The sequence below is a fragment of the Cygnus atratus genome, chromosome Z (assembly GCF_013377495.2).
Source record: "Cygnus atratus isolate AKBS03 ecotype Queensland, Australia chromosome Z, CAtr_DNAZoo_HiC_assembly, whole genome shotgun sequence".
Classification (NCBI taxonomy): Eukaryota; Metazoa; Chordata; class Aves; order Anseriformes; family Anatidae; genus Cygnus; species Cygnus atratus.
Genome location: NC_066396.1, coordinates 28,524,286 through 28,551,713, shown reverse-complemented (window position 1 = coordinate 28,551,713; position 27,428 = coordinate 28,524,286). Strand labels below are relative to the sequence as shown.

At 40.6% G+C, this 27,428-nt stretch overlaps 2 long non-coding RNA genes across 7 annotated transcripts in view; both read left to right on the top strand.

Annotated features, from left to right (window-relative positions):
• Window positions 1-27,428, top strand: part of LOC118257659 (uncharacterized) — a 77,473-nt gene that overhangs the window by 16,768 nt on the left and 33,277 nt on the right. For all 6 annotated transcript variants that reach the window (XR_004781663.2, XR_004781666.2, XR_004781668.2 and 3 more), the window contains one exon: window positions 26,510-26,610. This is a non-coding gene — a long non-coding RNA (uncharacterized LOC118257659). The remainder of the gene's footprint in view (window positions 1-26,509; window positions 26,611-27,428) is intronic.
• Window positions 15,317-16,122, top strand: LOC118257660 (uncharacterized). Its single transcript, XR_004781670.2, has 3 exons — window positions 15,317-15,453; window positions 15,538-15,653; window positions 15,981-16,122. It is a non-coding gene; the product is annotated as an uncharacterized LOC118257660 (long non-coding RNA).

Here is a 27,428-nt window from a genome sequence, read left to right as displayed (position 1 = left end):
AAACAGCTGTGTGGTGCTTAGCTGCCGGTCAGGTTAAACCACAACAAACAGGCAATGGGACAAGAGGAAATGGCCTCAAGTTGTGCCAGGAGAGGTTTGCTTTGGATATTGGAAGAAATTTCTTCACTGAAAGGATCATGAAGCATTGGAACAGCCTGCACAGGGAAGTGGTTGAGCCACCATCTCTGGAGGTATTCAGAAGATGTGTAGATGTGGCACTCAGGGGCATGATTCAGTGGTAGATTTGGTAGTGCTAGGTTAACGGTTGGATGTGATGATCTTAGGGGTCTTTTCCAACATAAATGATGAAAGTACTATGTTGTCTATGAAAGTACTTGTTAATACAAAGGAATGCTTAAGAAGATGTGTATTTATGACACAGTGCCATAGGTCACAAATAGTCATGTTTCAGACAAGTGCACAGACAAATGCGCTTCAGTCTCTTATTAACATCTCTCTAATATGTTGCTTCTTTGGAAAGATTCCCTTGATATGTAGATTTCGGCCAGGACTGATGAAGATGTATAAAGTGCTCTTAGGAAATGAGGTAGCACCTTTGTCATGAATGAGAGCAGAGGTGTCTGTGAGAGAAGTGGTCTATGATGATAACCTTATCGCACTTTACACTTTATTGCATGTTACAGAATATATGCAGATAAGCACTTTGCATTATACACAATAAAGAGAAGACACCCTGAAATGCATCACAAAATATTTCTGTTGTGTATTCTGTGAGGAAGAATAGTATCTACTGAATGTAAAGTATATATACCAAAGTATATATACCATTATATGTACCATTTTATACAACAAAATTGTGTTTGACCTCTTAAAAAGAAAGGAATTTGGTGCCATCCAAACATTTTTCTGCAGGCAGGGCCTAACGTTCTCCAAAAGAGTATTCTGAGTGATTTTAACATTCTTTTTTCATTCATCTGCTTGTACAATACACTCAGGCAATTTTTCTGAAAATAAGAATAAAGAAATTGATACTTCAGACTCACCTTTCTGTCTCATAGATGTGCTTACAGTATATCCACAGTTCAGAAAATGGTGACAGGTCCTGACAGGAAAGACATGATGTCTCTAAGCAACACCTTTGTGCTAGCTTACAAACTACAGTCAAACAATGCATGGGAAATTTCTTGGAAAATTACCGTGATTTCTTGGCATAGATATGGGAGAGCTTGTTTTTGTTGTTGTTGTTGTTGTTTTTTGTAATTCATGTTGGTGTAAAAAGTTTCTATACAGCTCAAATAAAAGCACAATATTCTTTTAAGATTCACAGTTGCTATACAATCTTAGGAACTGCACTTACGTAATATGATGTAAGAACTAATGTGAATTTTGATATGATGTTCATAATGGTAGTAGCATAAAATAATCAATTCTGTATGTAATTTTTCCTTTTTGACATGACAAAATTACTTGATACATTGATTCTAGATTCTATAATCCAGTCTCTTATCTATTCTTGTAATGTCCTGTAATTCAAACATTCCTAGGTAACGTGCTGCAAATAGTGGAAATAGTCGGAGTTAAAAGGAAGTGTTGAAACCTGTCTGTTTTTATATTTACTATGATTTGAAATAAGGAAAACAGACTAGATGTGCTTTAAATGCAAGCAGACTACTACAGAAGGTCAGAGATGCTTCTGATACATAGCAGGTGCTCATATAGCCTTTTGAATCCTCTGGGATTATGTATGAAATTGCATGGATTTATGTAAGAAATATTCATGGCTGATCTGTGAAAACTTTTGTATTTCTGGGTTCTTCACCTTAGTACGTTTGGTTGTAGGCAAAAGTTGTGTGTATCATTGAATTGGTGTCAAGAAGTGCTGATAAAATAAGGCTACTGCTGTTCTGCCACAATAACTTGGAAACTGTTCTTTAGTTTAAATGACGACAATACTTCCCAGCTGGTGGAAGTGGTTTGACAACTAGAGGTTCACATTTTGTCTGGAAACTCTAATTCCATTTCCTTCAAAAGTTGGATTTGTACTCTTGGAAAAGAAATTATAAGTTGTTGTGCTCTGTGTTTCTCAAAGCTTGAAGATGTTTTTAGAAAATAATAAATAAATCTCAACTTCTAGACATAACTACATCTCCAAATATGACACACATAACAGAATATGATATGTATCTATGCTGTTTTTCCCTAACTATGGTTATTCCTAGCATTTTTCCCAAAACATTTTTGTAACCACTGCAAATGAAGGAGGGAACTGAATGTGCCTAAAACAATATTTTTGATCCGCTATGGCATTTAACTGTCTCTAATATGCCTGCTATTGGACAGAAAAAGGAAGTATTTACAGCTGTGCACTTTTTTGGTTGTTGTTTTCAATTTTATGATTGGAAACATCACCTAGTATAACTGTGGCAAAGACTGATTTGCATGAGACTTCATGTATTAATGGCATTGAGCACCATAAGACAATGCTCAACAGACATATCTGAAAAAAGACAACAAAGTCATTTGATGGTACTGAGACTACTACTCCCACCAGAAGTACTCCTCTATGGGTTAACGTCTTTTCTGACAGATTCATGGGCCTTACTTCATTTGGCAAGCAAGAATTAGCTGGCAATCATAGGTTTCAAAATGAGTATGAAAGAGAATCCAAAAAAACTAACAATCCTTACCTTTGACAGTATATAACATAAAATGAGCACTTTTGCATCCAAGTACTACAGTTGGTGAATGATGTGCTGCAGATCCCTGGCCAGTGCTATTTTGAATTAAATAACAGCAGAATACATAATGAATCAGGAATCAGTCTTTCATTTTGCTCTTCTTGAAACACCCAGACACTGTTTCCTTGTTTATGGATATGAAGTGTTCAACATATTTTTTCCATATATATGTTGACACCTGTATTACCTTGGTCACTACATCTTACTTTAAGAATGTCTGCTAAACTCTGTACTTCAAGAAGAAGGAAACAGAGCTTTTTCTGTCATAATTTGTCCTTCTCATTAGGGAAAAAAAAAAAAAAAAGCCTATAACAGAGATTTAGTTTAAGAATTCAGGTTCACAGCAGCACAGAGATGCTGACAAGAAGTGAATGCTGCAGCATCAATGCTTGCTTAAGTACAGCACTGAGATATAGTGGTATTTATAAGATACATTCTCAGTATTGCAGAACTGTGTAGTCCAAGTCATGAAAGCATCTGGAACTAAAAGAAGGGAAATGATATTGTGCTGAGAATATAACAGAGCCCATTCTTTCATTAAAAAGTTTTTGAATGAATGAGTGGGTGCTCAAAAATAGAAAATACCTAAGTAAGTAAGGAGAGCCAGGTTCTTAATATTGATAATCGAGATCAACATTTTTAAAAGTGTAGACTTGGAAGTACGGGGCCTGGTCTTGCAATCTTTCTCAAGAGGAAAGTTTTCTTGGCTATAATAACAGTGCTCAACAGAGTAAATGTACTGAGACCAAGCTTTGCTCTCACACAGACTTTGTGCATGAAAGTTTTACCACCAGTGACTGGCTAACATTGGATTTTGCTTTAGCAGTAGCTGTGGAGGATGCTGGAATTCAGCCATACTTGTGTCTGACTCTGAAAAAAGGGGTGGGAGAAAGGGAGTCCTGTTGCCTAAAAAGCAGAACATCTGCTGGAGTTATTAACAGTTTTTTGGCCAAGTTAAGCAGCAGGGCACCTTGTGGTTGATGGATTCTTCCCCAAGCAATTCAAAACAATGCAGTTAAAGCAAATTTCTCATTTCCAGAGAAGCAACCTAATGAGGCAAAAACTGTTTTTAAAAATGGTGTATCTTTGCCATCACCTCCCAGTGGTAATAACCCTTAAGCTACTTGCAGCTGCTTGGCTAGACAGGGTTTTTATAGCTCCACTTACATTATTTAAAATATTTCCACAAGTGATCCATTCGTAGATAGTGACAAATCTTTCAAATGGCTCGTTTCACCTTTTTCAGCCACCAGAGAGATATGTGGGCTTAGAAACACAATTTCTTGACAAGCTCTGGGAGCAAATTCAAAGCTGACCAGAGTTGATATGTTCCCATTCTGAGTGACCGGTTTAAGGTTTCTCCTGCAGAGTGATTTAAATTGAGCTGGCAAGCTGTAGATAAAAACAAGCAGACTTTCTTCTTATTTCCATTGTTTCAGACAGACTGGGTGGTGCTTGGAGGAAGATGCATGTACAAACAAGCTCTAAGGTAAAATACTGGCAGGTCTGCAAGTGCCATAAATTGGGCATGCATCATGCTGAAGTGCCTCCTCAGCAGAGAAAAACAATCCTTGTAGATGCTGATCTCAGAGATGTTACACAAAGTGGCTAAGGGTTTTGAAAGGAAAAGTGATTCAGGTGTTGGACTTGTTATGCTTTCTCTAAAGATCAGTCTGTACCCCATGAAGATGAAAGAAGATATGGTAACTTGGATTTCAATAGGGAAAATATGCTCTTAGGGTTGGGTTAATTAAAACATGATAGCTGAATTTAGCTGAGACACAGCTATTTCTCCTTGTGTAGAAGCTCTTCATCACTCCTGGGATGAGTTTTCCATAGCCCTCAGATTTACAAGAGGTTATTCTTCTTCCAGTGTTGAAAAGTGAGCATTTACTTCATGTACCATTCATTTTTTTCTTTTGTGAACTTTCCTTCTAAAAAGTATATCCAATTTACAATGTCTCTCTAATTTTGATGAATTATAACTCTCCATGCTATACCTTGTTTTATATGGTATATCATTAACTTTTGTGAATCTTCAGCCATAATATAGATTATGTTCAGTAGTGAAATTTCACTCACCGTTTGGGATAAATATTATGCTAACTAGTTTGTTTGTTTATTTTTTCCCTTTAATTTCTATTAAATAAGCAGGTATTGCCCTAGCTTTGCAGGTTGGCAGTCAGGACAGAATAGCTAATTCTGGTAATGTGAAATAATATAGGCACCTAGAAACTGAGTGAGAGCATGCAGTCCTCAGGGGTCATGTTCCTCAGGGGTCAGTATTGGGACTGGCACTATTTAACATAGAGTCATCATTTTCATTCTTAAGCGCAGCTCGTGGTCCAGGAAATAGCCACTTCTTTTTGTTTTGTTTTGTTTTGCAACAGCACTTGCCCAGCAAAAAGAAACTGGGCACTGGGCTTCTTGTTTTTTTGGCTTTCTCCGAAAGTTCAAAATCACAGCACCCAGAGTAAACAAGTTCAAATTAACGCAGCTTGCTTCCAGGCCAGTGCATGCATGCTGTAGAACAGGCCTGGCATGGCAGCACCTTTTAGAGCTCAGCTAGGCTGGATGCTGTTTGTAGGCCTGCAGCAACACTCTGCCTTTCCAGTGGTGCTCAGATGCCGTAGCAACTCTCACTTTATAAACAGAGCTACACAAAACCCCCGAAACACCCAGCTGCCCAGAGCTACTGAAGCTTTGCAAATTCTGATAAATATTAGGGGTTTCACTAAGCCTGATGTGGGCAACTGCAATTCCAGTGACTTCAGAGAAGCTTGTCCCACTTCCACTTCAGCTTCCACTGACATTATTACTTCAGTGTCTCTGAAATAATTCCCATCAAGTGCAAATTACTTCAAGGGGGGCTATTGGGTAGAACTTAATGGCACAAGTTAAACCTACTTGTCATGTCTATGATAAGTGAACTGAAGACAGGAAATCTGTCTAATTTTACTGTTTTATTAAGATGTGAAAGTTGGTAATGGCTCCACACAGGTAAAACCCTACTTTCTTTAAAAAAACTTTCATTAGAATATTCTGTCCAGGAAAGCAAGAGCAGGACATATTAGAAAAGTGAATTTCAAGCAATTTACATGTGTTTATTGCAAAAGCAAGTTGTCTTACTACATAGAGAGAGAAGAGGCATTACCCTTTATTTTGAAAATATAACTTGATAACCGTGGAAAGCGTGGGACTATCAAAGGACACACTGAAAGGACTCATGCACTTGCCAGATAAACCAGAGTTAGGATTATCTGCTAGTGGGCAGCTACTGATATAAAGTGTTTTTACTGGTTCTGGCTGGAATGGAGATAATTTTCTTCATAGCAGCTGGTGTAGTGCTGTGGTTTAGATTTCTGACCAAAACAATGGTGATAACAAACCAATGTTTTAGCTACTGCTGAATGGTATTTACACAGTGCCAAAGCCTTCTGTTTCTTCCTCTGCTCCCCAAGTGAATAGATTGTGGGCATGCATGAGTTTGTAAGGGTACGCAACCAGGCAAATGACCCAAACAAACCAAAGAGATATTCTGTGCTATAAAATGTCATGCTCAGCAAGAGAATGGAAGGGAGGGGAGTTTAGGTATGTTCCCATCTTTTGCTTGGGATCCGGTGAGACATTGGTCTACACATGGGGGGTGGTGAACAATTGCCTTTGTATGATTTCTGGTTTCTTTCTTTGTTCTCTTACTTCTTCTTCAGCTGTTAAACTATTTTTATCTCAATTCATGAGTTTTCTCACTTTAATCTTCCTTTTCCCCTGTCCTTCTGGGGTTTGGGAGGAAGACTGAGTGAGCAGCTGTGTGGTGCTTAGCTGCCTACTGGAGTTAGCCCGCAAAAGCATTAGAGCATTACATGAACATAATTCCTGTAGGTATCCATTTTCTGGGCAGCACTTTAGGTGTGTGTTTAAAACCCATGAAATAATGGAATTGAAATGTGTGCTGTGTACTTTTTGAGGATCAAAGTTTTGTGCTATAAAGCCCTTGCAAGCAGGGAACATTGAACAGGTGCAGAGATTCCCCAGATCGTCTGGAGATTGCTGTGAAGGGAGGCAGCAGCACTGAATTCCTCCAGTCCTTGGCTTGTCTTCCTTGTCTTTCAGTAGTTGATGGTGTTGACTGAAGAGACAGCCTTTAAACTGTATTGACCTTGACAGGGCATCTGTCAAGAGGGATGAGGACTGCTAACAGCATTTTGCTTGCTTGTTTCAAATCCCTTGTGCTCTTTCCCACTTTAAAAACAGAAATAAAATATGTCGTCCATGTGTGATTTTCATGTATCATGGAAGGGTTGCATTTTTTTGTAAGAGAAAAATGTGGGGAAAACTGTAACGGCCATCATTTTGATTATCAAGTACTCAAAATATTTGACTATTTGGGGGAAAATCATTTTTGGAGGGAAGTGCAATACTCACAAAAAGCTGTTTAAGGAAATATCATTTATGTGCTGTTGACACCCCAAGGTCCTGTAATAAGAAGCTGCTGTTGTATGCTTTCCTTGAAGTCAGTACAGCAGCACTCTGCACAATCCAACCACAGGATGAAGTCTCATATTTGTTAAAGATTAAATGCGGGAAAACATACCGTACTGGGTCTGACTGGGATGGAGTTAATTTTCTTCCAGACTGTGCTGTGTTTTGGATTTGTAACTTAAACAGTGCTGATAACACACCAGTGTTCTGGCATTGCTGAGCAGTGCTTGTACGGTGTCACAGCTTCTCTTTTTCCACCTCTGCCTCCCCTGGTGGTGCACAAGAAACCACTTTCTCTTACCTGAAAGATACATCTCCTTCTGTGCCGTCCTATGTCAGCTGAGTTCGGCTGAGGAACTCGGGTTCACTCTGCTCCAGTTCTTAAGAGATGGAGATGGTGACAGAGTTTTCAACTTTAGTCTCATTTCATTACAAAATCATAGAATCACAGAATATCCAAAGTTGGAAGGGGCCTGCAAGGTTCATTGAGTCCAAATCCTGACTCCCCACAAGACCACCCACAAATCAAACCATATTTCTGAGCATTGTCCAAACACTCCTTGAACTCCAGCAGGCTCAGAGCTGTGACCACTTCCCTGGGGAACCTGTTCCAGTGCCTGACCACCCTCTCAATAGATTTCCATGTCACTGTGGCCTGCAAGTCTATAAAATCCATGCTGATATAAAAACTCAGAAGAGCAGCTTCAAATCCTCTCCATTGAAAGAAAAACTGGAAATCTGTGTGTTTCTGTTGTTGTTGTTTTTCCTAATGAAGACACACATACTTATAGAAGTGATGGATCTGGCACTCTGAAAAGACATAAGCATGTGTTTAACTGTTAAGTACATTCTTAAATCCCCCAGCACTCAGTGAGAACTAAAGCGTGTGCTTGTTTGAGCTGAGGTCATTATATCTAACAGCTGTGAAGAAAGCTGATGATGCAACAGAAACTGAGAAGGCAATAGCTTTAAGGATGTCATCTTAAAAATGATATTTTGCTCCTTGCTATGATTATAAGTGCTATGACAGAAGAGGACGTGTCTTTCCAGGAGACTGACTGGCTGACTGATTGATTGATTGATTGATTGATTTTTGTTAAGCATTGGGCAGGAAAGAGATGTGGAGAATCACAATACAAATGTTTCCTGTGTTTCTTGGGTATTTCAGTCAATGTTGATGGGCAGGGTTAGCCTGAGTAACATTAACATAAGACAGTCCACGGGAAGAATTTGAATTAACAGGCAAGGGAGTTAATTTATGTCAGACTTCTTCAGGGCTTCCAAGTAATGTTACATACTTGTGAACATTGTACAACTAAAACGAGGTGCTTTTTCCTCCACACAAGATAAGAAATACTGGAAGAACAAGATGAAGAACACTTGTTGCCATCATTGCTTGAGGTGTAACTGAAGAAAAACTGGCTTCAGGCACTGAAGCTGGCACTGGAAAGGGTATAGCATCATGCACTTTGAGTTACGATACATCCATGGTATGAATTAAGCATAGACTTCATTGTACTTTTTGCCTGGACATGCTCAGTAACTGTGTTTTATTTATAAGTTAGTGCTAAGGTGCCAATTTAGACTAACCTCTACAATTCTCAAACAACAACAACAAAAAAATGAGCTTGCACCAAGCTTTAGCCTGGGTGAGGCTGTTTCCTTTACATGACCTGGAAGGATGGAACATGTTCATACTGCAGACCAGTGCACATACGGCTGCACAAAGCTTTAATCATTCAGACAACAGTGTGGGTGTCTTGGAGTCTGAGTTTTTGCCAGGCTGACGAATGGCATTGTTCCTGGAAAGAGAATGGGTACTGGGAGCCAGCTGCCCAAGTCTGCTGTCCAGCCTGTTTTTAATTCCAGGGTGGGCCAAGAATGGGGGCTGCCTCATGGGCATGCCCTTCCCAACTGCCTCCATCTGTGCAATGTCCTCCCATCCTCTGGATCAGGACATTACCTGGCTGTTGCCTTGTGGTTTTTAATTTAATCGCTGCTTCTTACTCCTTAGTCATTATGGCATCATACAGTGTAAAATGTCAAGACAGCATTGGAATACACACTATGAATAATAAGATACTTTTTGTTTTTTATGGTAATTATATAAATCTTTTCTGATGATCTCCTTTCTATTACTACACATTACAGAGTGTCCTGTCATTACCTTATGCCTCTTACATATAAAAATGCAGCATGTTGGATCAGACATGACTCTGACAGTGTGACAAGTGCCTTTGTCACAGTTACTTCTGTATTTACACCACCCACAAGGTGACATGTTCTGATAAATGAACTATGCGATGCTAGACTTTCTATCAGCACACATGCTTGAGAATCTATGGTACGGTTGCTTTGAGTATTACAGCAGTTCATACAGAACGTACTGTATTAACTTTATACCATATCCACAGTGAGGAAGGAGAATATAGATATGTGCTGAATATTATTACCAATATTTATAGTGATTTAGTACATTTAGATTTAGATGCATTTAGTACATTTACATTTAGATTTACATTTTAGATTTAGTTTTTATAATACATTGCTTGTGCTTCAGTTGTTTATTCCTAAAATGCAGGTTACAGTAAAGATAACAAATGAAAGTTCAAAATGTTTGAAGGTAACAGTTTAAGTTGCATTACCATTACCGACAAAGTACTCAGAAAATACACGTATTTATGGTAAACAGAAGGATGAATCTTTTTTCCCCACATGGGCAAACTATGATAAGTTTTCTTTCTGTTTCAATTCCAGCTCCATTTTCTACCACCTGCGTTGGCTCTGTCATCATTGTATTATATCTTTTTGTCTACTATTCTGTTGATGGCCTTATTAATTGATTATTTCATCTGGCCTGACTTTTCAAATGTTAGATGAGTGGTGATATTTGTCTGGACTATCACAGTAAATGGGCTCTGCACAATCACTCAGAATGCTTTGTCACGTCTCTATGTACCTCTTGGAGAGCAACCTTGTAGAACTACCTTCTGTCTGATTTAATTGTTCCCATCATTCTCCCCTCCATCAACACTTGATAAAGAACTGAAAAAAAAAACACAACTTTTTATTCATTTAATTAATATTTTAATCTGTGCAAGACACAGGGACTTGGGTAAGGATTTCCATGTGCAGAACACCAAACCGATGCTGTGTCAACACACAGTTCAAACACACTCACACACCACTCTGAGTGAGTGTGAACTCATGCTGGAAATGGACAAAGAACACTTTCCCCCTCTCAGATAAATCACAATAAACATGTGGCAACCCCTTTTAAAGAAGCTGTGTTACTACCTTTAGGTACACATTGTCTTAATATAGTATTGAAAGCAGTGCTTTAGTCATGGAAGTATCACAGAGCTGTTAAAATTGAATTGGATTATTTCCTTCAGCCTATGAAGAAGGAGTCACAGCTGGAACTTACGTATCCCATAGGCTGTCATTAAGATGAGGACCATAGAATAAGAGGAAAATTATTTCATTTCCAAAATGCACAGATATAATTGTCATTATTTTTGTAAGCTGAACCAAGAGTTGTGCTTGTATCAACTGAACTCTGTGGTACAAGTGGAGAAGGCCAACTTAGCATTTGTCTGTAACTTTCCATTAAAGGGAGACTGAGACTCCCTGGCCATTAGTTGATCAAAATTTCATTATAAAGGAAAAATGTCCCAGGTGATAACTGCTGCATCTTTTTGCAGGGCAAGTTGATTCATACAAACCATTCATGTACTGTTGGATTGAAATACATTGTACAACGTGATTTTAGTTGCCAAGATCTTCTTTGAAGCCTTAAAATGATAATACATAGGAGGAGTAAAAACAAGTATAAAGATTTTGCTATAGGTGGGAATCAATCAGCAATACTCATTGCATGCTCTAAGCTTATTGCAGGGACTGACAGGATATGAGCTAGCATCTGAAGAGAGAAGCTAAAATAGTTGTTTCAAATACAATCTAAACCATGAAAATGGACCTGGAGGTCTGGGCCAGATTACCTCTTCAGAATAAGGTATCCCATATGAACAATACAGCCATAAATAAACTAACAACATTTGGGAGATTCAGAGTAGATGGGAAAATAAAATGTACAGTGATGACATATTCATGGTCTCACATTTTATGGACTTCCAACACTACTTACTTGATTTACATATATACATATATATTTATGCAGGAGTATGGAATCTGATGGAAAATAATAAAGACTATTAGAATGCAGCTCCTTCTGTGTCAGAGAGAAGGAAGGATTAATCAGAGCTACACAATAACTGCAAACAGCTGAGAATACCCATACATATCACTGAGAAGCAGAGCTTTCTATGCAACACCAGAGGCATATTGAAATGACAAAATGGAGGAATAATTACTAAACTGGTGATGACCATTGCTGTTCAGCACGTTTTGCATAGCAATGAGTATTCTGAGTGCCCTCACCTACTCCAGGTACCTGTGCAAGTTGTCGAGAATGAATAAAATTGCAGGTAAGTGGAAGTCAGATGGCAAAAATGTTTGGCTAAGGACTTGTATTCTTTTCATTTCTGGAAATAGCATTTACTCAAAGGGACAGACAAGGCCTTAATTCATAAAGGGCACTTTGCAATGAAAGCATAGGTGATTATTTGTTTGTTGTGGAAACAACGTATGGATGAAGTCACTCAGGCCACCTTGCATAGGTGTTGGAGATGAGAGTGTGTGACATGTCACTGAGAGCCCACACAGTTTTGGAAGTAATGTGGCAGAGGGAATAACCTGCAGCGCAAGATGTGTTCCATTCTGAATTTGAAATAAAAAGGCATGGAAGTGCTTATCATGAAAGGAACAAGAAAATCACATTTGTGACTTTTTTTTTAGATATTAGTGCTGCATTTCCTTCAAGAACAATTTATACACAGCCTCTATCAAATGTTTTTAAAGCCCTTACACTATATGGCACTCCACAGACGGACTTTTGAAATGAACTCTTCCTTCTTTGGTTCTCCATAACTACAGCACACTTTCAGATAAGGAAGCTGAGAGCATCCCCTTTTGTTCACAAGGTCCATGTTGCTCACTGTGGTCAGCTGCACAGTCCAAAGAGAGTTCCTGAGAAGACTATGCTTTAAGGCATGGATTCTTAGTTATAGAAGGTGTGTTTTAAGAGACTGTTATTAGCAATGACACCAGCAGGAGCTTGTGGCAAAATAGGAAGTGACACTTTAAGACATAATAAATGATAGATTCTCCCTCTGTTTTAAAATTAGCTTGGATTTCTATGCAAATATATAAGATCTCTGGCATTGATTTGTATTTACATCATATCTGTCCAAAATATATTCTTTCTGTAATTTTGACTTTGTGGGGCTCAGAAGTAACAGAATTAAAAGATCATGCCACTGCATGGGGAGTATGTTAATATATTCCTTCTAATAATTTCTTTTCAGACTAGACTTATGCCATTGAGATAATTTAATTCAAGGCTAAGGCCTGGTGTGTCTAGCAGGAATCAGCTAAAATGATTGAGCTTAACTCTACCCAGCTAAGCAAAGATCTTTGTAATTTTCCTGTCTTTATGGAAAATCTTGTGATTAAATTCTGGCTGTTAGACTCATGAGAACCACAGAGTAAGGGCACCAGAAAAAGGTCACACACACATTATTATGAATAAGAACTCCTTTCAGGTTAACTCTCCCCATATACTGGCACAATAACATTATATAACACATGAAGACACCAAAATATGAAAAATTAGAATAAGCTGGCTCTCCCATTAATATCTAAGACATAAAGAAATTCATGTAAATTAGACAGTCCAAAGCATACACAGGTGTGTGGTCATATGCATGAGCTCACATATATGGGAGCAAATAATGTGGCTGAGAGGTAGAAAGTATACCTTGGAAGATTCATTTTCCATAAAGACTTGGTTCATTTTTGATAGACACTAAAATATTTGTCCACTGAACAACCTGACATTTCTCTTGGCATTGAAGGTGCCCTTCTTTTGCTCATGAAAAAGTTGTCCTGTTTATTCATTTATTTCTGACACAGGCAAAAATTCAAGTTATAGCTTCCACTCTATTTTCCTGGCTAGTCATTCAAGACAGATTCCCCTAATGATACATTAAATTATTTGGCATTATTTCTTTACTGTTACTCCACCATTGCCTCATATTTTGTATAGGTAGTGTATGAAAAACGCTAGTGATATCGCTGTTCTGCACTGGCAAACAGATAAAATGGAGAGAAAGAGGCTGATCATTTTGTCAGTTCCCATTGTAATCCTAACATGGTATCAGAGTAAAAGTAATATAACTGTTTTTTGTGGACATTCACATTAACCAGCCTATGAGTTTACCTTGGAAGTATACAGACGGATTCTAATAGTGACTACATACTGGTTTTGTAACATCTAAGTTTTTTGAAGTACACTCTCCTGATAAATCAGGCACATATGTATTAATGCTACATCAATGAAATTGATTTGCACATGAACAGAAGACCAGCCTACATATCTGGAATGAACCATGAGAGATCCAGGTTGCTATACATACATCAAGGAGACAAACACTGAGGTAAGGTGTAAAAGCCAGAGGACTAACTTCCATGGTTAACTTCTCTTCTTCTCCACAATTACTCGTAATATGGCCCAAATTAAATCTCAGGGAACAAGTATAAGTGCAATTCTGGAAAAAAAAAAAAAAAAAAAAAACAACTTTAGAGTTCACAAAGTTGTTGTTGAAAGCAAAGAAGTAGACAGATGAAGATGCTACAACATTCATGCTGGCTGAATTATAAACTCTTAAAATCCCTTCTGCCCTGTAAAAAAAATCAAAGTCGGTATAATTTGGAATGGAGATACATATTTTTTAGATAACTAGATGATAACTAGATAAAGGTCTGGATTCCCTAAAGCATTAGGTGACATCGCTCCTCATGATCATGGCCATGTTTGCACTTGAAGAATGTTTCTTATGTTTCATAAGGCTTTGCCAGGCTTCAGAAAGCCCATAATTACATGTGAAACAGCCTAGGCTACTTTCTGCTGTGCAACCAGTTACCTGCTTTCAAACATGTTTTGATTCAGATAAACACTGGAGAGCTGTGTCAGCACAGAGGTGCACAGAGCACTCCACTATCCTCTCAGCACTTCTGCTGGACATGTTCCTGTGCTGGGACGTACCTGCTCTCTCCAGCCGTATGGATCAGATAATCTCCATGTGACTGAGACAGGAGCCTAAACTGCCAGCCCCCAGCTAGGATGTTGCGTATTCCCACTCCCTGGCAGAGCAAAATAAATGTGGTTAAATTATTCTGATGGAGAGGGGAGGAGAGGAAATTTACTAAGCCGATTCAGCCCAATAGTTATCAGACCTAAGAAAAAAACTATTCACAAAACAGTTTTACTGACTATTGTTTTTTCTGCAGAAAAAAAAAAAAAATCACAGTCCTAACTGAAACAAGGAAACTGAAACACCAAATGTGTGCAGGCTAAAGATGACTTGTGTAAGGACAACTTAATGATGGGAGGGTTTAAAAGATAACTTTCTTCAGCTGACTATCCCATATCTTCTCTGTGGACAGCTGATCTGTGTGTAAAACAGCTGCCATATCACTAGCATTTACAGTCCAGTATTTCCAGGTAACTGCTGACTACTTCACAACCTTTTATTTCCAAGACTAACTGAACTGAAATTGGGGGCCTGTTTCAGAAGCAGCCTAGGCCTCTGTGTGGCAAAAGTACTAAAGGCTCACTACTTTTCCTAGTATGCATCAAACAACTCTTGTGTCAGATTAAAGCCTGATGATGTCCTAGTATCCAGAAGTGTTCCCTTTTTCTCTGTACAACTTTCAGTACAACTTTTTAATTAGAAACCTGTTTCAACCCTCTGGCATAATCAGTGTATGTGAGATTGCTGATACTTCAAAAGGTGTTGCTGCAGCCCCCGGGATGGCTGATAAAGGGGACAACTCGCATTCAGATAAAGCCATGGCTCTGACAGGCTTGAGCTGACAAGATTTTTCCAACCTTATAGAAGGTTCAAATGTAAATCTTCCTAAAATTTTCAAAGCTCTATAGCTACTAAAGTCAGAAAAATAGATCAGTTCTCAGGTAGGCCTTATTTCTTTCCTCCCTCCACTTCCCAGGTGTGATGACTGAATATGCTAGAGAAGATGGAGAAATGGGGGTGAAATTAAGAGGCTTTTCACTGGGTAAAGCTGTCTTCAGCTCCAGTGGAAGTAGACCCTGCTGTGTGAAAGGCCTGACTGCATTTCAGCTTGATTAAAGGTGGTTTTTTTGTTTGTTTGGTTTTTTTTTGTTTGTTTTTTCTACGTGCTCATGCTTCCCCATGATAATGCTGTTTATTTTTAGGAGCAGCTGAAAGGAAACGTCCCCAACCTTTACTACCAGAATGCAAGTCTAAATGCTGGATGCACAGAGCTGTTGGAAAGGAATCAAATTGCCAGTGGTCAAATGACCAAGCTGGGGTATGAACTGCAACAAATGAAATCAATTCACCAGAACCCAAATCCTGCACAGAGACAGGCAAAACACCAAGACAGGATGCCCACAGCATCAGAGCACAGGTTGCAGTGGCCATGAGCCAAGCTATATAGCATGTTCAGGGGCTCTGGGGTTGCAGACCAGCCAGCCTACACAATGCAAGTGCCACTTACCTATGCCAAAGATTCTCAAATTGTACCAGTAAATTCCCATTGTTGGTAGGTAAACCCGAGCAGGATCTTTTACTCAGTGATCAGTGTGGAAACACGCTTACGTCAGATGTTTTGCCCAAATGGTCTTCTCCTTTTTAGGTATGGATGCACTTATGACTTTATATAAATTTCATGAAAGGAGCATCAGGGCAACACAAAGTTCTTTCCTACTCAGCAGACGGAAGTACGGTGAATTTATCAGCCCTTCTAAACAACAGAGGCCCACAAATGTGAAAACCAGGCAAGTAATCATGGACAATGTGGCATGCATAACCCATCTGAGAGCCTTCTATGACGGAATGACTGGCTGGGTAGATGAGGGGAGAGCAGTGGCTGTTGTCTGCCTTGACTTCAGCAAGGTTTTTGACACCGTCTCCCACAACACCCTCATAGGTAAGCTCAGGAATTGTGTGTTAGGGGAGTGGACAGTGATGTGGATTGAGACTGCTTGGATGGCAGACCTCAGAGGGTTGTGATCAGCGGCGCAGGCTGCTTGGAGGCCTGTAGCTAGCAGTGTCCCCGGGGGGTCAGTACTGGGTCCAGACCTGTTCAATTTACTTGTCAGTGGCCTGGATGAAGGGACAGACTGAACCCTCAGCATGTTTGATGATGACATAAAACTGTGAGGTGTGGTACACCAGAGAGGGCTGTGCTGCCATTCAGAGAGACCTGGACAGGCCAGAGAGCTGGGCCGAGAGGAACCTCATGAAGTTCAACAAGGGCAAGTGCAGGGTCCTGCACCTAGGGGAGAATAACCCCAAGCAACAGTACAGGCTGGGGGCTGACCTGCTGGAGAGCAACTCTGTGGAGAGGGACCTGGGCGTCCTGGTGAACGACAGGTTAACCATGAGCCAGCGAGGTGCCCTGGTGGCCAAGAAGGCCAATGCTGTCCTGGGGTGCATTAGGAAGAGGGTTGCCAGCAGGTCAGGGGAGGTGATCCTGCCCCTGATGGGGCCTCGCCTGAGTGCTGTGTCCAGCTCTGGGCTCCCCAGTGTAAGAGGGACATGGAGCTCCTGGAGAGAGTCCTGTGGAGGGCTACGAAGATGACTAGGGGAAGGGAGCACCTCTCTCATGAGAAAAGGCTGGGAGAGTTGGGCCTGTTCAGCCTGGGGAAGAGAAGGGTGAGATGGGAGCTTATCAATGTATAGAAATATCTTGAGGGAGGGTGTCAAGAGGATGGGGCCAGACTCTTTTCGGTGGTGCCCAGTGACAGGACAAGAGGCAATGAGCACCAGCTGAAACACAGGAGGTTCCATCTGACTATGGGGAAAAGTTTTTTTACTGTGAGGGCGACAGGCACTGGGACAGGTTGCCCAGAGGGGCTGTGAAGGCTCCTTTCCTTGAGATATTCAAACTGCCCTGGATGCTCTACATGCAATGTGTTCTAGGTGACCTTGCTTGAGCAGGGGGGTTGAACTGGGTGACCTCCAGAGGTCCCTTCCAACCTTAACCATTCTGTGATTCTGTGATTCTATGATTCTGGGATTAAAATTATCTCGTCTTGTGTGCTTGGAAGAACAAACATTTTATTATGGGGCAGATATAATTCAGACTTCATGCTGTCTCAGTCTTGGGAATTAACTGAGGAGAGGCTGTAAGTTGATGAATTATTGATTGTAGGGTTGGAACTTTAGGTGTGTGTGTATGTGTGTGTATGGAAAGCTGCAGTTCAGTGAGGACTGAGACTGAGAAGTTCATTTTCCACTACAGGGTGGACTGCATTTAGAGCAAAAGCAAGCACTTCAGTGGCTAAGCCTCCAATCCCTGTTTCTTGTTTTATTCCCCCTTTTCACTCTCAAATACTCCCCATATGGCATCTCCACCCAGATCCTAGCACTCAAATACAAACTAAACCACATACTCCCCCCTGTCCATCTACAAAATAATTTGTTCCATTGCAGTGGGAATCCACAACATTTATTACATCTCTGTCTAAAATGAACCTCAAAACAAGCATTTCATCCTCTCTCATGTAATCATCATAAGGTAGAAAATGAAGTTTCCAAAACCTAAAAGCATGCTGCAGAGAGCTGCAGGGCAGTGCATGTCTGTTTTCACTTTGATGTATGCTATGTTGTGTGTTTTTGTTTTTTTTTTTAAAAAGGGGGGTTGGGGGGTTGAGAGGGGCAAGATGCACAAGGGTGTCTTCCTTGAGATATTCTCTCTGTTGCTTAACTCTTTAGATGATAGCAGGTTTTGAGAGATGGAAGAAATTATCTTCCTTGCTGCCTGGGAGAGGAATATGCTGAAGAGACACTGTAAGAACTTTGTTTAGCGCCGTGGATCGTTTCACATTCCCTCTTGCATCTTAATGAAGTAAGCATCACCTCAAGGATTGCAATGAAGATGTAACGACTTTAAGAGCATTGCTAGGATCAGCCAGTAAATGCCAGCTACTTTCTTTACTGACATGATCTGGGAAAATATGAGCTTTGTCTCAGACTAGCGAACTTTTTTTCACCTGACCCAGAAATATAGAGGTGTCCTGGGGAGCTGGCATTTATTGTAAGTGTTTATCCAGTGGCTGAGTTCGTTTCTGAATGCCTGCTGCTGTTTATTTCCTAGGAGAGCAGAGTGGCGCTCCTAAGGGTCAAGTGGTGTTGAATGTCTTAATCTCTTTTTTCCTCCTCTCTCTGTCCCCCTCTTGCCTGTTTAGTAAGATATTTAAGCACATGCTGTACCACGATCAAGAAGCAGAGATTTATGTTTTTCTCCCAGTGGCAATTGATCCTCCCTACCTGCTTTCATCACTTGGTTGCATCTTCAAAATAAGAGCTCCTTTTCTTACACTGTTTTCTTAAGCCAACTCCGTATCTTCCCCCTCCTCTCTGCCACCTCCTATTTGCACTTGTAACTACTGCCACTGTCAGCTGTGCCTGCCATCTGCTTCCAGAATATTACAAAGCTGTAATCATGGTAGATTTTGAAATATATTCATACAAATCAAAGACTTTCAGTTGCTGTCGGGGTGGATTTAGTGTTTAGGAAAGTGCAGATCCCCCAGCAGAAGCTTTCAGAGCCAGCACCTGGAAGAGAGAGGCTGCAGGAGCTCCTCCTGCCCACTTTCAGTCACCCCACCTCGCGCCTGAGCTGCAGCATTTCTGTATTCTCAAGGAAGGCCTCAGCTGAGACAAGCAGACTAATTGTACCAGATTATTTGCGGTTTAGTGGGGAGCTTGAATCTGGGCAAGGATGAGACCAAAGCAATTTTTCACCTGTGACCCAATTTATGCCTAGTCTGGGAAAGTATATAGCCACTGCAGTCACCTCTCTGCTGTCTTGCTGCCTTTACAAATAGACTGTAGCTCAGCATATTTTTTCCATTTGCATTGTTTGGAATAGGGACTGCTTTATTAAGTCTGGACAGTGCCTGTAATAGTGGCCTGACCCTTGTCAAGGGCCTCTAGTTGCTGCTGTAATACATAGTAGTAATGATACTGGAATGTCAGTTGTGAGATAGTTGTGTATTCCTACACTGATGCTACCTGTGAATCCTGCACTGTTCAGTGTATACTCTCAGCTTTCCAGCTTAACAGAAGTGGTTGTGATAAGCTATGTTTAGTTTACCAAGTGGAGTGGACCACTTCTACTTCTCTAGGAAGTAGTACTTTATTTTCTTTTGCTTTAGTTTGATCCCCCAGGCTGAATATCTCTTTGGGGCAGCAGTACCTGAGGTGCAGTCCTGTGGTGTATCTTCCACTTACTTGCTTTCAACTAAGAGGAGTCTGGTTGATGATCTCTGAGACCAGTCTGTGATGCAAAACAGTGGGCATGGCAGAGAACTTTGATGCAAATGCACGCTTCCGATCTGAAGTGACAGGCTGCTATGGATGCATCCAAAAACACAAGTCTCCACAACACAGAAAGTCAGTTCTTCTTCTCTTCCTTTTTCACATTTCTCTGTTTGCAGTATACTTCACTGATTTGGAAGCAATAAAAAATCAGTTAAAAAAATGTTACTCTTTCACATTACAATATATTTGGTGCAATGGTGTGCCTTTTAAACCATCTTTGCTAGGTCTCCCATTTTCCAAAAGCATCTTCGAGTATGTCAATATTTTCATAAATGTCCCTACATGACTTCATCATGACGTGGGAAAGGCAATGTAAATAAAAAAAAAGAGCTGCTATGTATTTCTGCAGAAATTAATTGATCCCCAAATGGATTCCTTTTTCCTTAGCACTTGTTGAGAGCTCGAGATTCAGCCTGAAGGTAATGTGTCCTTGGCCTCGGTGAACCAAATGCACACTGTCTGTGCTGCCCATGGCAGCTAAGCTGTCTCAGGCTCAGCTAGTAGTTGGACGCACGCCACCTCAGGATCCTGGATGCTGCAGACACAAGCCGAAGAGCTGCGGTCAAACACTTGGCAGATATTAGACCACAGAAACCAGATGAGTGGAAAAGATTCATTTGGCTCTGTTGTTGCTCCTGAGTTCATGTGTGGAAATAAAAAAGTGCAACCTTCTGATCTGTGGTGGCAGCTTGAGGTCTGGACAAGCATGATGGATTAATCCGAGAGGGTTTATTTTATTTTTTTTTTTAATTTAGGGGAAACCTTCAAAACACACAAAGGAGCCAAATATGACACGCTGTGCAAAGAGAAGCAGTGTTTCCATGGGATTGTAATTAGGAAGAATTGCTACCACGTTATTGTACACCTATCCCCCCCAGATGGTACCACAGAACTTTCTACTGTCCCCTCAAATACGAGAAAGCTGATGAAGGTATGCTTAATTTCAGTTTGAAATCCCTGACAAGGACAAAGAGTACCTCAGGAGTGAAAGGTTAGAGTCAGCTGGTGCGGCAGCTTCAGGAGGGACTCTGTGTCACTGAAGACTGACAATGACACTGGTAAAAGGGCAGATGTCGAAAGGATCAGTGAAGACAGCAGTAATGAGAGGGAAATACCAGATACTGCGAGAGGCCACAGGAAAATGCTACCCTGGATGAAAAGACTGAACCTTGGTACCACCGTGACAGTTTGTCATCTTCACTGTCGTGTTGTCTGGAATAGCAACGGAGACCTAGAAATGCTGGAAGAGAAGAAAATGGCAATTGTGTGCCAGCCAGAACCGAGCCCTTGGGTCATGCTTCTGCGAGGAGGCTGTTAGGAACGGGTAGTGGTGAAGCAGGCAGTGGTAATGGGCAAAAATTGTCAAAAACCCATTTCAGCATTAGGGAGCTATTTAGATCCTGGACAAGCTGAGGCTTCTTTGTAATGCTGGTTTAAATCATCTCACAGAAAGACTGTGTAATTTAAATGAATTGTGGATTACCTCAGGTGTAGGTCAAAGGGGTATAAGCAGTTCTGCTACAACCAAAATGTACCAGAGCAACTGCAGCTCTGTAGGATGTGTGGGACCAAGCTTCAGTTCCTTGCTCCATCCCAAAGCTTCTGGGTGAACACACTGATGTGTGCCTTGGGGCAAGGGGTTGTGCCCTTTTACCTATTTTGTTGCTTTCACCATGAGAAGCAGTGAAAATTGTATTAACTCAGACAAGGAGCCTCATCATGTTCATCACAGAGCTTGCAAGTCCTTGCTCTTCTGAGCCATAACAGGCAGGTGCCACAAAAAGGGATGGAGCTGAAGGCAGCAGGTTTGGTCTCTGACCACATCTACAAGGGATGGCAGACACTGGGTACATGCTTCAAAGAGCTCTGAAGGCCTGATCCTCCACTGTCCAGATCTTTAACAACTGATTCCTTTCTGGCCTTCTCATCTCAGTCTTTTTTTCCTATGGAATTGTTATGGGACAGGCATCTAGGGACTCAGAAGCTTTCCCAGGCCCCACGGCTGCATCCAGCCCTTTGATGGGGATGTGACACCCCCTGCCTGGCCGTGCATTGCCAGACCTCACAACCATGAGATAGAGAGGGCAATGGAAAGAAATTGTTTCCTGGGAAGTAGAAACTCAAGCCAGGGTGACCTGGAGGAAGGATTTGCTTCTTCTAGATTAGATTAGACCAATAGACTTATCGAGGCTTTGATTTATTATTATTATTAATTTTTTTTTAATTTTAGGAAATGCATTCAGCAATACAGTTTGAAAACAGCTTGGCTCCTGGCTAGTCAGATCTTCACACCCCTAAAACATGTTAGTTGTACATGCTCAGCTACAGGCTCCATCAGGAGTAAACCAACATAAATTAGGCCAATATTCTGTGAACTCTGTTTGAACTTCATCCTCCTTCTCGCAGCTGCAGCCCCCACTTATTGAATCTCATACCTGCTTTTGGGATGAAAAAGTCTGCTGAAGTAATTATTGCTGTATAATGGGAAAAATAATTTCTCATTAAAATACTATAGCAAATAGTTTTATGCACAGCCTGCAGTGAAACATACGTGAAGATCTGTGGGTCATGCACAGATTACATAACAATATGGCTTGGTGGTAAGACACGCAGCTCCTCACTTAAATGATGTTTCTTCAAATCCAGCCCAATATTCACAGAAGGACTGAAAGCATCATAGGCAGTTTGCTGGCTGTTCAGAGTAAATGATTCAGTGCTCTCTGGACAGTCCTTAAGGGGCATGCATTGAGAGGAACTCAACACCCAGCTTCCTGAGCTCTGCATCTGATTTCAAGTATGTAGTTAGAGAAATTAAGACTCTGTGTGTTGGTGTGAAAGCTCAGAACAGAACAGCATATGAAATAAAGAAATAGCAAACAGCAATGTTAATTTGGAGACAAATAAAAGTGAAGAATTCTGATTTGAATTTTCTTTGTTTCAAAGCCAGAGAGTGGCAAATAATATGATTATAACAAATAATAAGATTTTTCAAGGGTCTTCTTATTAGGAGATTCAGATTGAGGCTTACTGTTTGTTCTCTACAAGCAAACAAAAAACAATTGCCTTTTTTAAAATTATAAAATAGTCCTTTTCTAACCCAGGGGCTGATACCTGCCACTTAACTTGTGCTTCAGCGGACTCCTCTGACATGAAAACCGCTCCTAAATTACAATCTGAACTGCAATTTCATGTCCTGTTAGAAACCACTCTAACAGAGGCATGGCAAGTCATCGAGCTAGTTGGCAGGGCAGAGCCTGTCAGTACACTTACACTGCAGGCATGTAACCTGTTTTCCCTTCCTCCATCTGCCGCATCCGTTTGGGGCTGGGTAGGCATTATACAAAGCAATAGCTTCTGCCTTTGCAGAAATAAGTATCATTCCCCTTCAGTTTGCAGCCATTTATATCCCACCCTATTGAATCAAAAATTTGACATTGCACATGTAATGCTTTAATGAATCAGAGGAAAAGGCAGCTAAAAACGTAATGGGAGCTGCAGTTTTGCCTGCAACACAGTAGACCATGAGAAGACCATGGACAGATGGTCCATTAAATGCTTGTCCTTTACAAACATGGAGAATATCACTCACACAGTAAAAACCACAGCCCCAGGCCTCCCCCGTGGCTAGGAAACCTGTGGAGGAGAAAAGTTCTGCACACATTTTCGAAGGTCAGGCTCAGAGAGTATCCAATAGCTGGGGACACAAAACCTGGGGGTTGCTGCAGGACCAGCCTCTCCTCGCCTGCTGTGGGTAGCGCAGAGCTGTGGTGCTCTGGGGTGCTGGAGCACACAGCGCCCGCTTCGAGGCTCAGTGCCAGGCAGCCTTGAGGAAGCAGCAGAGCTTCAGGGCTGCCACGCCACAACAGGGTTACTGAAGTGCAGTTACTGCCTCTCTGCACCAGGCATAAGGCACATTCACGATGTCAGTGCCACTGAAATCAGCACTTCTTAAGCCCTTGTCCTTCGGAAATTTTCATATGTGTGCATGATGCCTCATGCCTTTCTCATGGGGAATTTCTGTCTGACTCCAGTACGGGTTTTGGGTGTCATTTCCACCTTTTTCTCTCCAGCTTCATTCCCCAAATACCGCTTTATCCACGTGATGCACTCTAGATGCAGCTGCTATAGGCAATATGCTCATAGACAAAATGTCAACAGTAAAAGTGAAAAATTTCTGATAACAGAGGTAGACAATAAGAAAGTAAGTGGCAACACCAGTGAAAAGGTGAGGCTTTTTCTCAGCTAGGGCTTCCTGTTTTAGAAGTAGACTCCGGACATGTAACAAACAGAGACAAATTAGAAGAAAAAATTATCCACTTGAGCCTTATTTTGTGTTTTCTCCTAGGCTCAGACCTGTGCTGTACTGGCAGCCCAGACTCCCATTAGAAACATCTGTTTTGAGTTTAGAGGGTTATTTGTTTTGTTTGCTTTTTTTTTTTTTTTTTTTTGGTGGTGGTGGTGGTGTGGTTTTTGGTGTGTGTGTGTGATTTTCCATTTTTCTCCCTTTTGCTTTTGATTCTTTCCCTTTCTAAGGTGTTCTCTAGTAAACTTTTCTCAGCCTATGTCTTTTCTTCTGTCTCTCCAGGCAGCTTTAGCTGCATCTGTCTGCCAGGTGCACTAGCTTGCAGAGTCAGTAAATCCCTCAATGACCAGTGTCCAAGCTTTAGAAACACCTCAGACAGTTTCTTTTTTTCTTCCTCCTCGTCCCCACCCCTTTTACCATCTGCAAAACCAACTGTGGAGTGGGAAAGAGGCTCTTCCTCGTTCGGACATAACGCCACTGTTCCTTGGTACTGTTTTTCTCTGACTTGTGCAGCTAATGGAATAATTTCCTTTCCTGCTTACTTTGATGTGTTTCCTTCTGTATCTCACAGTGAGTGAGGCACCTGTGTGGGGGTTATTGGCAGCTAGGCGCTTTATCATACCCTCTCTCATATAATGGGTTTGATTTTCGTGTTCATTAAGGTTGCTCAACACCTGGTAAAGTGCTGCTTTTAGGACTCTCTAGCCTCCCAAGTCAGTGTAAAGGGGTTTTGGCACAAGCGAGAATAAAGACCAATACTGTCATTACCTGCTGTTCAAAATGACTCTTGTTACTTACTTTTCTTTGTGAAATTGGTGCTATCAGTAATACAAGAGAGGAAGGATGTTCTTGTCACTAAAAACAATGAACAGTGACCTGGGGGGTTCCAAACTTCTTCCTCTTTTTTCCCATTAGATCGTACATAATGCCCATTAGGTAATACGGCACGAGTCCATTTTTGGTTTCCAAACGTGGAAAAAATGCTTCATTTTTTTTAAAGGTACTTGAGGATTCATCAGATTTAAGATTAATTTTTATTTGTACAACACTGACAGCCCCACTGCCCTTGTCTTCACACAGAATTAACACAAATGCCTCATGTGCAATAGTTACTTTTTACAGATGTACTTGTTTTCTTCTCTTTGTATGTGTTCATTTGCATAGTGTAATTTTGCATGGGCTGAGCTTTGTCTGTTAGGAGGTATATAAAACTCAACTACTGCTAACCGCTTAGAAAAAGTTATAATTCTATATGAAGAGTTTGTGTTGAGCACCATTTTGCTTTAAAATCATTGCCTACCTTACTCTCCAGTGGTTTCCCTTGGAAAAAAAGAAAATGGAGAAGAAAGCTGTGTATTCGTTCTTACATTAAAAAAAAATAGTCCCAGTCTGTGCTTAAAAATAAAAAGCTTTTATTAAAAGTTTCATAAATTCTGACATTTTATATTCCTTACATAGTTTTAGTCAAAAAAATTCTCTTTGAATGACTCACACATAAGTCATTTCCACATATTGGCTCTTTTTGACGTCAGATTTTTGTGATAACTATTTTAATTTGCTTCAATCATTTTATTTGTCGGTGGAATAACACGTGCCTCCATTAGATGACTTTTTATTCATGTATGTATGTGTGTGTTTGTGTGTGAAGGAAACAAAAATAATGTGAATTCTGTGTATGTTTTCTCACAAGTCCTATGAGGAGCGGTTGAGGGAACTGGGGTTGTTTAGTCTGGAGAAGCGGAGGCTCAGGGGAGACATCATTGCTCTCTGCAACTACCTGAAAGGAAGGTGTGGGGAGCTGGGGGTTGGCCTCTTCTCACAGATAACTAGTGATAGGACTAGAGGGAATGGCCTCTAGTTGCACCAGGGGAGGTTCAGGTTGAGAATTAGGAGACATTTCTCCTCAGAAAGAGCAGTCAGGCATTGGAACGGGTTGCCCAGGGAGGTGGTGGAGTCACCATCCCTGGGGGTGTTCAAGGAAAGGCTGGATGTAGTGCTTGGGGACATGGTTTAGTAGGTGATAGTGGTAGCAGGGTGATGGTTGGACCAGATGATCTTGGAGGTCTTTTCCAAACTTAACGATGATTTTAAAACTACTCTGCAAAAGTATCTGGTGCATCATCTTAAAGGAGACAAGGAGCATGAGTTTTCAGGGACACAATTCTCAGTGAATCTAAACACACCAAACTGCTGCATTGCACAGCAACAAAATTTTGGCTGCAAATCAGCCAGATCTCCATGTGCTCCACTTGCAACCAGTTCTGCCTTCACAGAAGGTCTTCTGGAGTTTGCAAAACACTGTGGAAGTCACAAAAGTGCTTCAGTGGAGTAATTGTGCATTCAGTAAACCTTATAATAATGGATATTATATTTAATTTTCTATTGTCCTTATTTTTAATAAGGTACAGAATATTAACTTTAGATTTCAGAATTCTAGAAGTTTATATCTTTTCAGAGTTTCTTCAGGCTGTCAGCCAAATTTGAAAGACATTGTTATTCATATACTCTTCACCTTTTCATTTTCGTCTCAGAAACCATGAACATGAGAGACGTCATTGTTAGCAAAGACAAGACAGAGTTTGAAACAATTCTGCAGAAATGGAGAAATCTGACAGGAATTTCTGCAATGAAGGTGAGTTTACACATATTTGTTTCAGAAAAATAAAATATTTTGCTGCAAGAACTCCCTAATTCATTTAAAGTTATGGTAAAATATAATGCTTCCATCCTTTGTCTCTTTATTGAAACATTAATACATGTTTTCCAGCAGGAGATGAAAACCATATTTTACCACTTTCCACTTCTATCTTTTAATATTTCCGTTAATTCCTTCAATGCTGTCATTCTATTGGCTTCCATTATCAAGTTCAACCTTTTTATTTGCCCTGCATAATATAATTCTTTTCAAATTACCTGCTAGCTTTCATTTGCTAGTGTGTTTAACTCATTATTCTGCTTTTCTTTATCCCATCATCCCTCTTTTTTCCACCCTGCCCTTCTGTATGTGAAGTAAAAATCCCTATTTTGCTGCTGCAAAACTTTCAGGGAGTGAGAGTTTTGCCTGCAATTTCAACGCTGCCAACAAGGGTGAAAGATTTTACCTTGATTATAATGATAAACAAAAAGGTAAGGGAACTGGAAAAAGAAACCTGAAGTCAAGTCAATATGTCAATATGATTTTCGTCCTCTGTCTTTCATGACTCTTATCCTTGCTTGTTCTCTGATACGTGCATGTCAATGATAAGTATTATGCTATGCAGGTGGAGCCCCCTGGTAGAATCCTACACTTTCACCCTGCTGGTATTGAGGATAAAATTCCCATTGCCTTCTCTGCCTTTCATTTGTTTCCCGAGGACACCAGTTACTTGATGATATAAATACACAGCACTATTTCCACCTGCAGAAAACTCTCTTTGTGGTGTTTTTTTTGGTGCCTTTTTTTTTGGGGGG